Source organism: Oncorhynchus mykiss, chromosome 5, assembly GCF_057628025.1.
Source record: "Oncorhynchus mykiss isolate SJ-2025 chromosome 5, ASM5762802v1, whole genome shotgun sequence".
Taxonomy (NCBI): Eukaryota; Metazoa; Chordata; class Actinopteri; order Salmoniformes; family Salmonidae; genus Oncorhynchus; species Oncorhynchus mykiss.
In genome coordinates this window covers 52,989,810-52,999,010 of record NC_143026.1, presented here as the reverse complement: position 1 = coordinate 52,999,010, position 9,201 = coordinate 52,989,810, and the positions used below count along the sequence as shown (strand labels likewise).

Genomic DNA, 9,201 nt, shown 5'->3' with positions numbered 1-9,201 from the left:
GGATTTAGAACTTTGTTAATGGAAAAGTGTAATATTATTTTTCCGTAATGCAACTTGCAAAAATTCATCGATTCATCGATTCATGAATGAAACAGTAGGGCAAAAAAATTTAATCCAGAGTGGAATCAAAACATGATTTATAACTTTGTTAATGGAAAAGTGTAATATTATTTCCTTATTGCAATGCAACTTGCAAAAATTCATCCAGAGTGAGTGAATCACAACATGATTTAGAACTTTGTTAATGGAAAAGTGTAATATTATTTCCGTATTGCAATGCAACTTGCAAAAATTCATCCAGAGTGAGTGAATCACAACATGATTTAGAACTTTGTTAATGGAAAAGTGTAATATTATTTCCTTATTGGAATGCAACTTGCAAAAATTCATCCAGAGTGAGTGAATCACAACATGATTTAGAACTTTGTTAATGGAAAAGTGTAATATTATTTCTCCGTAATGCAACTTGCAAAAATTCATCCAGAGTGAGTGAATCACAACATGATTTAGAACTTTGTTAATGGAAAAGTGTAATATTATTTTTCCGTAATGCAACTTGCAAAAAATTCATCGATTCATCGATTCATGAATGAAACAGAACAGCAAAAAAATGTAATCCAGAGTGGAATCACAACAGGATTTAGAACTTTGTTAATGGAAAAGTGTAATATTATTTTTCCGTAATGCAACTTGCAAAAATTCATCGATTCATCGATTCATGAATGAAACAGTACAGCAAAAAAATTTAATCCAGAGTGGAATCAAAACATGATTTATAACTTTGTTAATGGAAAAGTGTAATATTATTTCCTTATTGCAATGCAACTTGCAAAAATTCATCCAGAGTGAGTGAATCACAACATGATTTATAACTTTGTTAATGGAAAAGTGTAATATTATTTCCTTTATTGCAATGCAACTTGCAAAAATTCATCCAGAGTGCGTGAATCACAACATGATTTATAACTTTGTTAATGGAAAAGTGTAATATTATTTCCGTATTGCAATGCAACTTGCAAAAATTCATCCAGAGTGAGTGAATCACAACATGATTTAGAACTTTGTTAATGGAAAAGTGTAATATTATTTTTCCGTAATGCAACTTGCAAAAAATTCATCGATTCATCGATTCATGAATGAAACAGTACAGCAAAAATTTTTAATCCAGAGTGGAATCAAAACATGATTTATAACTTTGTTAATGGAAAAGTGTAATATTATTTCCTTATTGCAATGCAACTTGCAAAAATTCATCCAGAGTGAGTGAATCACAACATGATTTATAACTTTGTTAATGGAAAAGTGTAATATTATTTCCGTATTGCAATGCAACTTGCAAAAAATCATCCAGAGTGAGTGAATCACAACATGATTTAGAACTTTGTTAATGGAAAAGTGTAATATTATTTTTCCGTAATGCAACTTGCAAAAAATTCATCGATTCATCGATTCATGAATGAAACAGAACAGCAAAAAAATGTAATCCAGAGTGGAATCACAACAGGATTTAGAACTTTGTTAATGGAAAAGTGTAATATTATTTTTCCGTAATGCAACTTGCAAAAATTCATCAATTCATCGATTCATGAATGAAACAGTACAGCAAAAAATTTTAATCCAGAGTGGAATCAAAACATGATTTATAACTTTGTTAATGGAAAAGTGTAATATTATTTCCTTATTGGAATGCAACTTGCAAAAATTCATCCAGAGTGAGTGAATCACAACATGATTTAGAACTTTGTTAATGGAAAATTGTAATATTATTTCTCCGTAATGCAACTTGCAAAAATTCATCCAGAGTGAGTGAATCACAACATGATTTAGAACTTTGTTAATGGAAAATTGTAATATTATTTTTCCGTAATGCAACTTGCAAAAAATTCATCGATTCATCGATTCATGAATGAAACAGAACAGCAAAAAAATGTAATCCAGAGTGGAATCACAACAGGATTTAGAACTTTGTTAATGGAAAAGTGTAATATTATTTTTCCGTAATGCAACTTGCAAAAATTCATCGATTCATCGATTCATGAATGAAACAGTACAGCAAAAAAATGTAATCCAGAGTGAGTGAATCAAAACATGATTTATAACTTTGTTAATGGAAAAGTGTAATATTATTTCCTTTATTGCAATGCAACTTGCAAAAATTCATCCAGAGTGAGTGAATCACAACATGATTTAGAACTTTGTTAATGGAAAAGTGTAATATTATTTCCGTATTACAATGCAACTTGCAAAAATTCATCGATTCATCGATTCATGAATGAAACAGTACAGCAAAAAATTTTAATCCAGAGTGGAATCAAAACATGATTTATAACTTTGTTAATGGAAAAGTGTAATATTATTTCCTTATTGGAATGCAACTTGCAAAAATTCATCCAGAGTGAGTGAATCACAACATGATTTAGAACTTTGTTAATGGAAAAGTGTAATATTATTTCCGTATTACAATGCAACTTGCAAAAATTCATCCAGAGTGAGTGAATCACAACATGATTTAGAACTTTGTTAAAACCTCTTAGAGCTCTAGGGGCGCTATTTCATTTTTGGATAAAAAACGTTCCCGTTTTAAGCGCGATATTTTGTCACGAAAAGATGCTCGACTATGCATATTCTTGACAGTTTTGGAAAGAAAACACTCTGAAGTTTCAGAATCTGCAAAGATTTTGTCTGTAAGTGCCCCAGAACTCATTCTACAGGTGAAACCAAGATGATGCATCACCCAGGAATTAGCAGAATTTCTGAAGCTCTGTTTTCCATTCTCTCCTTATATGGCTGTGATTGCGCAAGGAATGAGCCTACACTTTCTGTCGTTCGCCCAAGGTCTTAGCAGCATTGTGACGTATTTGTAGGCATATCATTGGAAGATTGGCCATAAGAGACTACATTTTCCAGAGGTCCGCCCGGTGTCCTTTGTCTAAATTTGTGCGTAATCTTCAGGTGCAGGCATTTTCTCCTGGGAAAAAAGTTTGCGTTTTGAGGACTGAATTTATGGATTTTTTTTGGTAGCCAAATGTGATGTATAAAACGGAGCTATTTCTAATACACAAGGAATCTTTTTGGAAAAACTGAGCATCTGCTATCTAACTGAGAGTATCCTCATTGAAAACATCAGAAGTTCTTCAAAGGTAAATTATTTTATTTGAAGGCTTTTATGTTTTTGTTAATGTTGCGTGCTGGATGCTAACGCTAATGCTAACGCTAAATGCTAACGCGAAATGCTAACTCTAGCTAGCTACTTTTACACAAATGATTGTTTTCCTATGGTTGAGAAGCATATTTTGAAAATCTGAGATGACAGTGTTGTTTACAAAAGGCTAAGCTTGAGAGATGGCATATTTATTTCATTTCATTTGCGATTTTCATAAATAGTTAACGTTGTGTTATGCTAATGAGCTTGCTGATAGATTTACACAATCCTGGATACAGGGTTTTTTTTCATAGCTAAACGTGACGCAGAAAACGGAGCGATTTGTCCTAAACAAATAATCTTTCAGGAAAAACTGAACATTTGCTATCTGAGAGTCTCCTCATTGAAAACATCTGAAGTTCTTCAAAGGTAAATGATTTTTTTGAATGCTTTTCTGTTTTTTTGTGTAAATGTTGCCAGCTGAATGCTAATGCTAAATGCTACGTTAGCCATCAATACTGTTACACAAATGCTTGTTTTGCAATGGTTGAGAAGCATATTTTGAAAATCTGAGATGACAGTGTTGTTAACAAAAGGCTAAGCTTGAGAGCTAGCATATTTATTTCATTTCATTTGCGATTTTCATGAATAGTTAACGTTGCGTTATGGTAATGAGCTTGAGTCTGTATTCACGAACCCGGATCCGGGATGGGGAGATCAGAAAGGTTAATGGAAAAGTGTAATATTATTTCCGTATTGCAATGCAACTTGCAAAAATTCATCCAGAGTGAGTGAATCACAACATGATTTAGAACTTTGTTAATGGAAAAGTGTAATATTATTTTTCCGTAATGCAACTTGCAAAAAATTCATCGATTCATCGATTCATGAATGAAACAGAACAGCAAAAAAATGTAATCCAGAGTGGAATCACAACAGGATTTAGAACTTTGTTAATGGAAAAGTGTAATATTATTTTTCCGTAATGCAACTTGCAAAAATTCATCGATTCATCGATTCATGAATGAAACAGTACAGCAAAAAAATTTAATCCAGAGTGGAATCAAAACATGATTTATAACTTTGTTAATGGAAAAGTGTAATATTATTTCCTTATTGCAATGCAACTTGCAAAAATTCATCCAGAGTGAGTGAATCACAACATGATTTAGAACTTTGTTAATGGAAAAGTGTAATATTATTTCTCCGTAATGCAACTTGCAAAAATTCATCCAGAGTGAGTGAATCACAACATGATTTAGAACTTTGTTAATGGAAAAGTGTAATATTATTTTTCCGTAATGCAACTTGCAAAAAATTCATCGATTCATCGATTCATGAATGAAACAGAACAGCAAAAAAATGTAATCCAGAGTGGAATCACAACAGGATTTAGAACTTTGTTAATGGAAAAGTGTAATATTATTTTTCCGTAATGCAACTTGCAAAAATTCATCGATTCATCGATTCATGAATGAAACAGTACAGCAAAAAAATGTAATCCAGAGTGAGTGAATCAAAACATGATTTATAACTTTGTTTATGGAAAAGTGTAATATTATTTCCTTTATTGCAATGCAACTTGCAAAAATTCATCCAGAGTGAGTGAATCACAACATGATTTAGAACTTTGTTAATGGAAAAGTGTAATATTATTTCCGTATTACAATGCAACTTGCAAAAATTCATCGATTCATCGATTCATGAATGAAACAGTACAGCAAAATTTTTTAATCCAGAGTGGAATCAAAACATGATTTATAACTTTGTTAATGGAAAAGTGTAATATTATTTCCTTATTGGAATGCAACTTGCAAAAATTCATCCAGAGTGAGTGAATCACAACATGATTTAGAACTTTGTTAATGGAAAAGTGTAATATTATTTCCGTATTGCAATGCAACTTGCAAAAATTCATCCAGAGTGAGTGAATCACAACATGATTTAGAACTTTGTTAATGGAAAAGTGTAATATTATTTCCGTATTACAATGCAACTTGCAAAAATTCATCCAGAGTGAGTGAATCACAACATGATTTAGAACTTTGTTAACCTCTTAGAGCTCTAGGGGCGCTATTTCATTTTTGGATAAAAAACGTTCCCGTTTTAAGCGCGATATTTTGTCACGAAAAGATGCTCGACTATGCATTTTTGTGTAAATGTTGCCAGCTGAATGCTAATGCTAAATGCTACGTTAGCCATCAATACTGTTACACAAATGCTTGTTTTGCAATGGTTGAGAAGCATATTTTGAAAATCTGAGATGACAGTGTTGTTAACAAAAGGCTAAGCTTGAGAGCTAGCATATTTATTTCATTTCATTTGCGATTTTCATGAATAGTTAACGTTGCGTTATGGTAATGAGCTTGAGTCTGTATTCACGAACCCGGATCCGGGATGGGGAGATCAGAAAGGTTAATGGAAAAGTGTAATATTATTTGCGTATTGCAATGCAACTTGCAAAAAATCATCCAGAGTGAGTGAATCACAACATGATTTAGAACTTTGTTAATGGAAAAGTGTAATATTATTTTTCCGTAATGCAACTTGCAAAAAATTCATTGATTCATCGATTCATGAATGAAACAGAACAGCAAAAAAATGTAATCCAGAGTGGAATCACAACAGGATTTAGAACTTTGTTAATGGAAAAGTGTAATATTATTTTTCCGTAATGCAACTTGCAAAAATTCATCGATTCATCGATTCATGAATGAAACAGTACAGCAAAAAATTTTAATCCAGAGTGGAATCAAAACATGATTTATAACTTTGTTAATGGAAAAGTGTAATATTATTTCCTTATTGGAATGCAACTTGCAAAAATTCATCCAGAGTGAGTGAATCACAACATGATTTAGAACTTTGTTAATGGAAAAGTGTAATATTATTTCTCCGTAATGCAACTTGCAAAAATTCATCCAGAGTGAGTGAATCACAACATGATTTAGAACTTTGTTAATGGAAAAGTGTAATATTATTTTTCCGTAATGCAACTTGCAAAAAATTCATCGATTCATCGATTCATGAATGAAACAGAACAGCAAAAAAATGTAATCCAGAGTGGAATCACAACAGGATTTAGAACTTTGTTAATGGAAAAGTGTAATATTATTTTTCCGTAATGCAACTTGCAAAAATTCATCGATTCATCGATTCATGAATGAAACAGTACAGCAAAAAAATGTAATCCAGAGTGAGTGAATCAAAACATGATTTATAACTTTGTTTATGGAAAAGTGTAATATTATTTCCTTTATTGCAATGCAACTTGCAAAAATTCATCCAGAGTGAGTGAATCACAACATGATTTAGAACTTTGTTAATGGAAAAGTGTAATATTATTTCCGTATTACAATGCAACTTGCAAAAATTCATCGATTCATCGATTCATGAATGAAACAGTACAGCAAAATTTTTTAATCCAGAGTGGAATCAAAACATGATTTATAACTTTGTTAATGGAAAAGTGTAATATTATTTCCTTATTGGAATGCAACTTGCAAAAATTCATCCAGAGTGAGTGAATCACAACATGATTTAGAACTTTGTTAATGGAAAAGTGTAATATTATTTCCGTATTGCAATGCAACTTGCAAAAATTCATCCAGAGTGAGTGAATCACAACATGATTTAGAAATTTGTTAATGGAAAAGTGTAATATTATTTTTCCGTAATGCAACTTGCAAAAAATTCATCGATTCATCGATTCATGAATGAAACAGAACAGCAAAAAAATATAATCCAGAGTGGAATCACAACAGGATTTAGAACTTTGTTAATGGAAAAGTGTAATATTATTTTTCCGTAATGCAACTTGCAAAAATTCATCGATTCATCGATTCATGAATGAAACAGTACAGCAAAAAAATTTAATCCAGAGTGGAATCAAAACATGATTTATAACTTTGTTAATGGAAAAGTGTAATATTATTTCCTTATTGCAATGCAACTTGCAAAAATTCATCCAGAGTGAGTGAATCACAACATGATTTAGAACTTTGTTAATGGAAAAGTGTAATATTATTTCCGTATTGCAATGCAACTTGCAAAAATTCATCCAGAGTGAGTGAATCACAACATGATTTAGAACTTTGTTAATGGAAAAGTGTAATATTATTTCCGTATTACAATGCAACTTGCAAAAATTCATCCAGAGTGAGTGAATCACAACATGATTTAGAACTTTGTTAACCTCTTAGAGCTCTAGGGGCGCTATTTCATTTTTGGATAAAAAACGTTCCCGTTTTAAGCGCGATATTTTGTCACGAAAAGATGCTCGACTATGCATATTCTTGACAGTTTTGGAAAGAAAACACTCTGAAGTTTCAGAATCTGCAAAGATTTTGTCTGTAAGTGCCCCAGAACTCATTCTACAGGCGAAACCAAGATGATGCATCACCCAGGAATTAGCAGAATTTCTGAAGCTCTGTTTTCCATTCTCTCCTTATATGGCTGTGATTGCGCAAGGAATGAGCCTACACTTTCTGTCGTTCGCCCAAGGTCTTAGCAGCATTGTGACGTATTTGTAGGCATATCATTGGAAGATTGGCCATAAGAGACTACATTTTCCAGAGGTCCGCCCGGTGTCCTTTGTCTAAATTTGTGCGTAATCTTCAGGTGCAGGCATTTTCTCCTGGGATTCAGGAGAGAAAGCATGTTTCCAAGAACGATGTATCAATGAAGAGATATGTGAAAAACACCTTGAGGATTGATTCTAAACAACGTTTGCCATGTTTTCAGTCGATATTATGGAGTTAATTTGGAAAAAAGTTTGCGTTTTGAGGACTGAATTTATGGATTTTTTTTGGTAGCCAAATGTGATGTATAAAACGGAGCTATTTCTAATACACAAGGAATCTTTTTGGAAAAACTGAGCATCTGCTATCTAACTGAGAGTATCCTCATTGAAAACATCAGAAGTTCTTCAAAGGTAAATGATTTTATTTGAAGGCTTTTATGTTTTTGTTAATGTTGCGTGCTGGATGCTAACGCTAATGCTAACGCTAAATGCTAACGCGAAATGCTAACTCTAGCTAGCTACTTTTACACAAATGATTGTTTTCCTATGGTTGAGAAGCATATTTTGAAAATCTGAGATGACAGTGTTGTTTACAAAAGGCTAAGCTTGAGAGATGGCATATTTATTTCATTTCATTTGCGATTTTCATAAATAGTTAACGTTGTGTTATGCTAATGAGCTTGCTGATAGATTTACACAATCCTGGATACAGGGGTTTTTTCATAGCTAAACGTGACGCAGAAAACGGAGCGATTTGTCCTAAACAAATAATCTTTCAGGAAAAACTGAACATTTGCTATCTGAGAGTCTCCTCATTGAAAACATCTGAAGTTCTTCAAAGGTAAATGATTTTTTTGAATGCTTTTCTGTTTTTTTTGTGTAAATGTTGCCAGCTGAATGCTAATGCTAAATGCTACGTTAGCCATCAATACTGTTACACAAATGCTTGTTTTGCAATGGTTGAGAAGCATATTTTGAAAATCTGAGATGACAGTGTTGTTAACAAAAGGCTAAGCTTGAGAGCTAGCATATTTATTTCATTTCATTTGCGATTTTCATGAATAGTTAACGTTGCGTTATGGTAATGAGCTTGAGTCTGTATTCACGAACCCGGATCCGGGATGGGGAGATCAGAAAGGTTAATGGAAAAGTGTAATATTATTTCCGTATTACAATGCAACTTGCAAAAATTCATCGATTCATCGATTCAGGAATGAAACAGTACAGCAAAAATTTTTAATCCAGAGTGGAATCAAAACATGATTTATAACTTTGTTAATGGAAAAGTGTAATATTATTTCCTTATTGCAATGCAACTTGCAAAAATTCATCCAGAGTGAGTGAATCACAACATGATTTATAACTTTGTTAATGGAAAAGTGTAATATTATTTCCGTATTGCAATGCAACTTGCAAAAATTCATCCAGAGTGAGTGAATCACAACATGATTTAGAACTTTGTTAATGGAAAAGTGTAATATTATTTTTCCGTAATGCAACTTGCAAAAAATTAATTGATTCATCGATTCATGAATGA

At 32.3% G+C, this 9,201-nt stretch overlaps 1 long non-coding RNA gene across 1 annotated transcript; it reads left to right on the top strand.

Moving 5' to 3' along the window:
* Nucleotides 1-2,935: 2,935 nt before the first annotated feature.
* Nucleotides 2,936-8,806, top strand: LOC149983510 (uncharacterized). The gene is made up of 3 exons (XR_016496436.1): nucleotides 2,936-3,140; nucleotides 3,510-3,571; nucleotides 8,444-8,806. It is a non-coding gene; the product is annotated as an uncharacterized LOC149983510 (long non-coding RNA).
* The last annotated feature ends 395 nt before the right edge of the window (nucleotides 8,807-9,201 follow it).